The sequence below is a fragment of the Arachis ipaensis genome, chromosome B09 (genome assembly GCF_000816755.2).
Source record: "Arachis ipaensis cultivar K30076 chromosome B09, Araip1.1, whole genome shotgun sequence".
Classification (NCBI taxonomy): Eukaryota; Viridiplantae; Streptophyta; class Magnoliopsida; order Fabales; family Fabaceae; genus Arachis; species Arachis ipaensis.
Window position 1 is genome coordinate 103,973,048 of NC_029793.2, and position 7,990 is coordinate 103,981,037.

The window sequence follows — 7,990 nt, forward strand, 5'->3', positions numbered from 1 at the left end:
GAAGACAATCCGAGGTTTAAATACTCGGTTATCAATTTTAAAAGGGGTTTGTTACTTGTGACAACCAAAACGTTTGTATGAAAGGACTTTTGAAGGTTTAGAAACTATACTTGCAACGAGGATTTATTCGCAAATTTCTAGACCACGCCAAAGTTCTCTCATCAAAATGGCGCCGTTGCTGGGGAATTGCAAACGTGTGCCTTATTATTGGTTATTGTAAATAATTGCTTTTTGATTTGTTTTTATTTTTTTATTAAATTAAAAGGTTATTGATTTTTATTTTAAAATTTTTTATCTTATCTTATCTTATTTCAAAAGTCAAATTTCAAAATTCAAATTTAAAAATTTTTTTAAAAAAAAATTCAAATTTAAAAAAATTTTCAAATTCAAATTCTTAGCTCATCACCCTTGTTCAGAACAACTGTTCGTTCGGAGGAAGTGTCCAAGAGGACCCCAATCAACATCTAACGACCTTCCTGAGAATATGTGACACAGTGAAGTCTAATGGTATTCATCCTGACGCCTATAGACTACTCTTATTTCCATTCTCACTCAAGGATAAGGCAGCCAAGTGGCTGGAGTCTTTCCCAAGGGAGAGCTTGACAACCTGGGAAGATGTGGTGAACAAATTCTTAGCAAGATTTTACCCTCCTCAACGAATCAATAGGCTGAGAGATGAGGTCCAAACTTTCAGGCAACAAGATGGTGAGACTCTATATGAAGCATGGGAGAGGTTTAAAGACCTAACAAGGAGGTGCCCACCAGATATGTTCAATGAATGGGTGCAGCTACACATTTTCTATGAAGGGCTCTCTTATGAGTCAAAGAAGGCCGTAGACCATTCATCCGGAGGATCTTTGAACAAGAAGAAGACCATTGAGGAGGCCATAGATGTCATTGAAACAGTAGCAGAGAACGACTACTTCTATGCTTCCGAAGGAGGGAACACAAGAGGAGTAATGGAGCTAAACAATGTAGATGCTCTGCTGGTCCAAAACAAGCTCATTACCCAGCAGCTGGCTGACCTCACCAAGAAGATGGAGAGGAACCAAGTAGCAGTAATCTCCACTTCATCAACAACCCAAGAAGGAGTGAATGAAGAAGCAGAGGATAGTCAGGAGCAAGCCAACTACATTGGGAATTCACCGAGGCAAAACCATGATCCATACTCCAAGACCTACAACCCTGGATGGAAGAATCACCCAAACTTTGGGTGGGGAAATCAACAAGACTAAAGCCTTGATCAAAGACGCCCAAATCCAAACAATGCAGCCCACCAACACTTCACATCTAGACCATATCAACACCCCCATAACAACACCTCTCCACATTCATATCAAGGCCAGAATAACCCTCCTCAGCCTGACCTATCATCATTTGATGAAAGAATCTCAAGGATTGAGAATCTACTTGAAGGCATAGACAAAGAGATTCAAGATAGTAAAGCATTCCGAGAAGAGGTGATGTCCAATATGTAGAATCAGGATGCTGCCATCAAGAAACTTGAGAAACAAATTGGCTACTTCTTCAAGCAAATTCCCCGCCACAACCTTCGCAGCAAGACTAGCTCAACACAAAGGGAGGAGTGTCAGGCTATCACCCTTAGGAGTGGGAAGGAACTGAAGGAAACCCCCCAGAAACCACAAAAAGAGGACTCAAATAAAGAGGAAGAAGAGCAGGACGAAGCTCGAGTTCCCACTTTGAATTCACAAAAAGGGGAAGGAGTGCTGAAGCCAGATGCCCCAAGAGTCCCATACCCTCAGCAATTAAGGAAGAAAGGGGATGACCATCAGTTTTCGAGATTTTTGGAAATCTTCAAGAAACTGCAAATCAACATAACATTTGCTGAAGCAATAGAACAAATGCCACTCTACGCCAAGTTCTTGAAGGAGCTCATGACTAAGAAGAGAAGCTGGAAGAACAACGAGACTATGATACTAACCGAAGAATGTAGTGCTATCATTCAGCACAAACTACCCCAGAAATTGAAGGATCCCGGGAGTTTTCAAATCCCTTGTATTATAGGGGAAGTCACAGTGGAAAAGGCTCTTTGTGACCTAGGAGCCAGCATCAATTTGATGTCAGTAGCTATGATGAGAAAGATGAAGATTGAGAAAGCTAAACCAACAAAGATGGCCTTACAATTGGCAGACCGATCGTTCAAGTTCCTGCATAGCGTCGTAGAAGATTTGCTGGTGAAAGTGGGAGATTTTATCTTCCCAGCAGACTTTGTAGTGCTAGACATGCAGGAGGAAGCCAAGGCTTCCATCATTCTGGGAAGGCCATTCTTGGCCACTGCTGGAGCTGTCATTGATGTACAAAAAGGAGATCTCACCCTGAGATTACACAATGAAAAGATGACGATCAATGTATTCAAGGCCATGAGTTACTCACCAGAGCAAATGGGAGAGTGTATGAGGTTGGACTCACTTGAAGACGCAGTGCAGAAAAGTTTTGAAGAAGAAGAACCTGAAGGTATAATAGAGGAAGAGTCTACGTTTAGTGAAGAGTTTGCAACAGCAGAGAGTCAAATACAAGGTGCACCAAAGGAAGAGAACGAAAAGTTAGAAGCACCCAAACTTGAACTCAAAGCATTGCCACCCTCTCTCAAATATGCATACTTAGGAGAAGATGAAAATTATCCAGTAATTATAAGCTCATGCCTCAGCCAAGATCAAGAGGATGAACTGCTCAAAGTACTGCGAAACCACAAAGATGCTATTGGTTGGAATCTTGCTGACTTGAAGGGGATAAGTTCGGCCATATGTATGCACAAGATACTGCTGGAAGAAGATGCCAAACCATCCATTCAATCCCAAAGGAGGTTAAACCCAATCATAAAGGAAGTGGTACAGAAGGAAGTTATGAAGTTGTGGCAAGGGAGGGTAATTTACCCAATCTCAGACAGCCCCTGGGTTAGCCCCGTGCATGTCGTCCCAAAAAAAGGAGGAATTACCGTGGTTCCCAATGAGAAGAACGAACTAATTTCTACAAGGACAGTCACAGGATGGCGGATGTGCATAGACTACAGGAAGCTCAACGAGGCTACACGAAAAGATCATTTCCCCCTTCCATTCATGGATCAGATCAGATGTTGGAAAGACTTGCAGGGCACGCATATTATTGTTTTCTCGACGGTTATTCAGGATATAACTAAATAGTGGTTGATCCCAGAGATCAAGAGAAAACCTCATTCACTTGCCCATATGGAGTGTTTGCCTACAGGCGCATGCCATTTGGGCTATGTAATGCACCTGCAACTTTCCAATGCTGCATGCTTTCTATCTTTTCAGATATGATAGAAAAATTCATTGAAGTTTTTATGGATGATTTCTCGGTATTTGGAGATTCCTTCCCTAGTTGCCTACATCACCTCGCCTTGGTATTGAAAAGATGCCAAGAGACCAATTTGGTTTTGAACTGGGAGAAATGTCACTTTATGGTGACATGAGGAATAGTCCTTGGTCACAAAGTTTCTAACCAAGGCATTGAGGTTGACAGAGCTAAAGTAGAACTTATTGAAAAACTGCCTCCACCCAGTGATGTCAGGGCAATTAGGAGCTTTTTGGGGCATGCTGGTTTTTACAGAAGGTTTATTAAAGATTTTTCAAAGATAGCCAAGCCCTTAAGCAATCTCCTTGTATCTGATACACCATTTATCTTTGATGAAACATGCATGTTAGCCTTTGAAAATTTGAAAATGAGGTTGTCCTCTGCTCCTATCATTTCCCCACCTGATTGGAATTTACCATTTGAGTTGATGTGTGATGCATCTGATTTTGCAGTTGGGGCAGTGTTAGGACAGAGAAAAGACAACTTAGTCCATGTGATATACTATGCTAGCAAAGTCCTTAATGATACTCAAAGAAATTATACCACTACTGAAAAGGAGTTACTACCAATAGTTTTTGCATTTGACAAGTTTAGATCATACCTCATTGGTGCTAAAGTGATTGTTTTTACAGATCACACAGCACTTAAATATTTGTTTGCCAAGCAAGAATCAAAACCAAGACTAATAAGATGGATCTTATTGCTGCAGGAATTCAATATTGAAATCAGAGACAAGAAAGGAGTGGAGAACAAGGTAGCAGATCACCTATCCAGGATTCCTCATGATAAAGGTGGAACACCTGATACAAGTGTGAACGAGTTTTTCCCTGATGAGCAGTTGATGATAGTTCACAAAGCACCATGGTTCGCAGACATTGCCAACTTCAAGGCAACTAGGGCATTGCCTCCAGAGATCAACAAACATCAAAAAAGGAAGCTCATGAATGATGCAAAGTACTTTGTCTGGGATGAGCCATATCTATTCAAGAAGTTTTCAGATGGAATCCTTAGAAGATGTGTTTCGGAAGAAGAAGGACGAGAGGTCCTATGGAATTGCCACGGCTCATGCTATGGAGGCCACTTTGGAGGGGATAGAACTGCAGCTAAGGTGTTACAAAACGGATTCTTTTGGCCCACCCTTTTTAAGGATGCCAAAGAACTAGTAAAGAGCTGCAATGAATGCCAACGATCTGGAAACTTACCCAAAAGAAATGAGATGCCACAAAATTTCATCTTGGAACTGGAATTGTTTGATGTGTGGGGAATCGATTTCATGGGACCATTCCCAACCTCATATGCAAACAAATACATCTTGGTAGCAGTAGACTATGTTTCCAAGTGGGTAGAGGCTATTGCAACCCCAACGAATGATAACAGGGTAGTCATGAACTTCCTCAGGAAGAATATCTTTAGCCAGTTTGGTGTCCCACAAGCACTCATCAGTGATGGATGGAGCTATTTTTGTAACAGACCACTAGAAGCTCTTCTCCTACGATATGGAGTAAAACACAAGGTAGCCACACCTTACCATCCCTAAACAAGTGGACAAACTGAGATATCCAACAGAGAGCTAAAGAGGATTCTGGAAAAGACTGTGGGTGCATCAAGAAAGGATTGGTCGAAGAAGCTGGATGATGCTCTTTGGGCATACAGAACAGCATTCAAAACACCACTTGGAATGTCCCCATATCAACTAGTGTATGGGAAAGCTTGTCATTTACCACTGGAACTGGAACACAAAGCTCTCTGGGCTATCAAGATACTAAATTTTGACAGCATTGCTGCTGGTGCAAAGAGGATCTTGCAGCTGCAAGAGATGGAGGAATTCAGGTCACAAGCCTATGAAAATACCAAGATGTATAAAGAGAAAGCAAAGAGAAGACATGACCTGCATCTTGCACCCAGGAGCTTCGAAAAGGGGCAGCAAGTACTCCTTTACACTTCCAAATTGAGACTATTCCCAGGAAAACTCAAATCAAGGTGGTCCGGACCTTTTCTTGTCACAAAAGTTTCGTCATATGGACACATCGAAATCATGGATGAAGGTTCAGAGAGGACTTTTACAGTGAACGGACAAAGACTCAAGCATTATCTGGGCAACATGGGGGAAAACCCCAGAGTAAATTACCATCTCAAGTAAAGGAGGAACCGTCGAGCTAGCGACGATAAAAGAGCGCTCTGTTGGGAGGTAACCCAACCTCAGGTAGTTTCCTTTTCATCTTTATTTCAATAAGGATCACAAGTTGTTTCCCCTGTATTGCGAGGAGCTAAGTTTGGTGTTTCACACCAAAACAATTCAAGAGTGAAAGTGTGATTCTAAGTTTGGTGTTCCACCAAAGACATTAGTTAGAATTACACCCCACTCCCAAAACACATTGCTAGCTCCAACCAATCAAGGAAAACCACTTAGATGTAGTTAGACTTTAGTAATAATTATTTTGTTAACAACAAGATAAGAGATTCTCTGCATATATGCAATGTTTTGTATTGGGCAAGGAACTAAGTTTGGTATTCACACACCAAATTAAGTTCAAAAGCCACAAGCATACATGCAAGCTAACTATGTCTCAAGTGCTTTGGGGACAAGCAACTTCCAATAACTTTGCAGGAATCTTATGAGGAAATGGTACACCTTCACCCAAGAAAGCGAAGTAGCAAGGACTAGGATGATGACAAAGAAAGAGGGCAACTAGAAATCATCACCCGAAGGTTGCATTGTTACTTAATTCCATTATACTCAGAATTGTTGAAAATTGGAAGTCCGAATGCACTTTTGATTAATAGTTACTCGTAGTTGGAACCTTTTTAAATTCTGTCTTTTAAGTTTTTGTTGAATAGGTCTATGTTTGCTGGTCTCTATGTCACTGCATCCTTACTTTGCTTACTTGTATGTTTGTCCCTTTAAATCAAATGAAAAGAGAATGTGTGTTTTTAAAGACCAGAGAGGAGTTCATACTATGGAGTAATTTCATGAGTTTGTGGTATAGTCATAAGTTAGCTAAGTTGGTTCAACCATAAGGTGGGAAGACAACTATCTGTCAGGAATGCTATGCTTGAAACGCACCCCATGAGACTAGCTAAATAAGAAGATCCTAATAAGAAAAAGGGAAAAAGAACAATAAAGGTTGAAAATTAAAAGAAAAAGAGTAAGCAATAAGGCAAGGCACCAATGGTTTTAATCTTGAGGCATGTGTCTGTGGTGCTCCTGTGTGAGGGATCTACTTGGATGAATAAGCTCTTAGGGGTGCCTTATCACTTGGTAACTTGGGTTAACTAACTCGGGATTATCAGCTGAAAGTCCACTATCAAGAGTAACCCTCACTACAGAGCATTTAGTAACCCAAAGAGGTGCTGGACACCAAGGTCTCAAGAAAAGAAAATAAATAAACTATATGCCTGTGGTGTGTATGTATGGGGGAGAGACTTGAGCAAGTAAGTCCTTAGGGGTGCTTCAACACCTAGCACCTTGAACCAACTGGTTCGGGAGTGTTGGCTGAAAGCTTATTTTAAAGAGTTGCCCCCTTACAGAACACTTAGCCTAAGAACACAAATAAGCCCTGAAATAACAACAAAAGGATCAATAAATAAAAGTTTCATGGGATGCAATCACAGTGAGTATTCGAGGACATGATAAAGGTCTGAAAGCCAGGAATGAACCTAAGTTGCTATGCATGAAACCACGATAAAACCAGGGACATGACTTCCACAAGAATGACTCACTTCTCTTGGCATTCCATTCATCATTCTCTTGTTCCAGTACTTGCTTAGGGACAAGCAAGCTTTAAGTTTGGTGTTGTGATGCCAGGGCATTTTGGCCAGTTTCACTGACCTTTTCTTTACTGTTTTTAGGGTAGTTTCATGCATTTCCTTAGGAAATAAGCTGGTTTTGGGTAGATATTCACTTACATCGCATTGTGCAATTTACATGATTTCATGAGGATTTTGCATGAATTTAAGGACAAATTGGATGTTGAATTTCCCATGACTTGGACTAGAACTTTGATGCACTTTATTGCTTGATTTCAGGACAAGGGAAGCAAAGAAGAACCACATTAGTGGCTACGTTAGTTACACTAACGTTAACACTAACGTGGAATGGGAGTAACTTGCAAAGTTAATGAGAAAAGTGATTGCCAATAACGCTCTCGAAGCCATCATTGCCCACGTTAAGAGTCACGTTAACTAAGTTAACGTGAACTCTAACGTGGAAGAAAGGAAATGGAGCCAACGTTAGTGACAATTAACATTATCACTAACGTTCGACCAAGCTCATAAGTGGCCACGTTAGTCACCACGTTAATTTAGTTAACATGGCCTCTAACGTTAAGAAGAAAGGGGGGAAGCCATCGTTAGTGACATTCAACATTATCACTAACGTTGGCCAAGTCACACTAGGCCACGTTAACTCCCACGTTAACCTAGTTAACGTGGAAGCTAACGTGGATAAGGGAATATTGAACCAACGTTAGTGACACTCAACTTTGTCACTAACGTTGGAGATGGTTAGCATAGGCTACGTTAGAAGCCACGTTAACCTAGTTAACGTGGACTCTAACGTGGGAGCTAGGGGGCACATTGGAACGTTAGTGACAATATTAAGTGTCACTAACATTCTCGAAGGTTGGCAAGCCTACGTTAAAAGAGCCACGTTAACTAA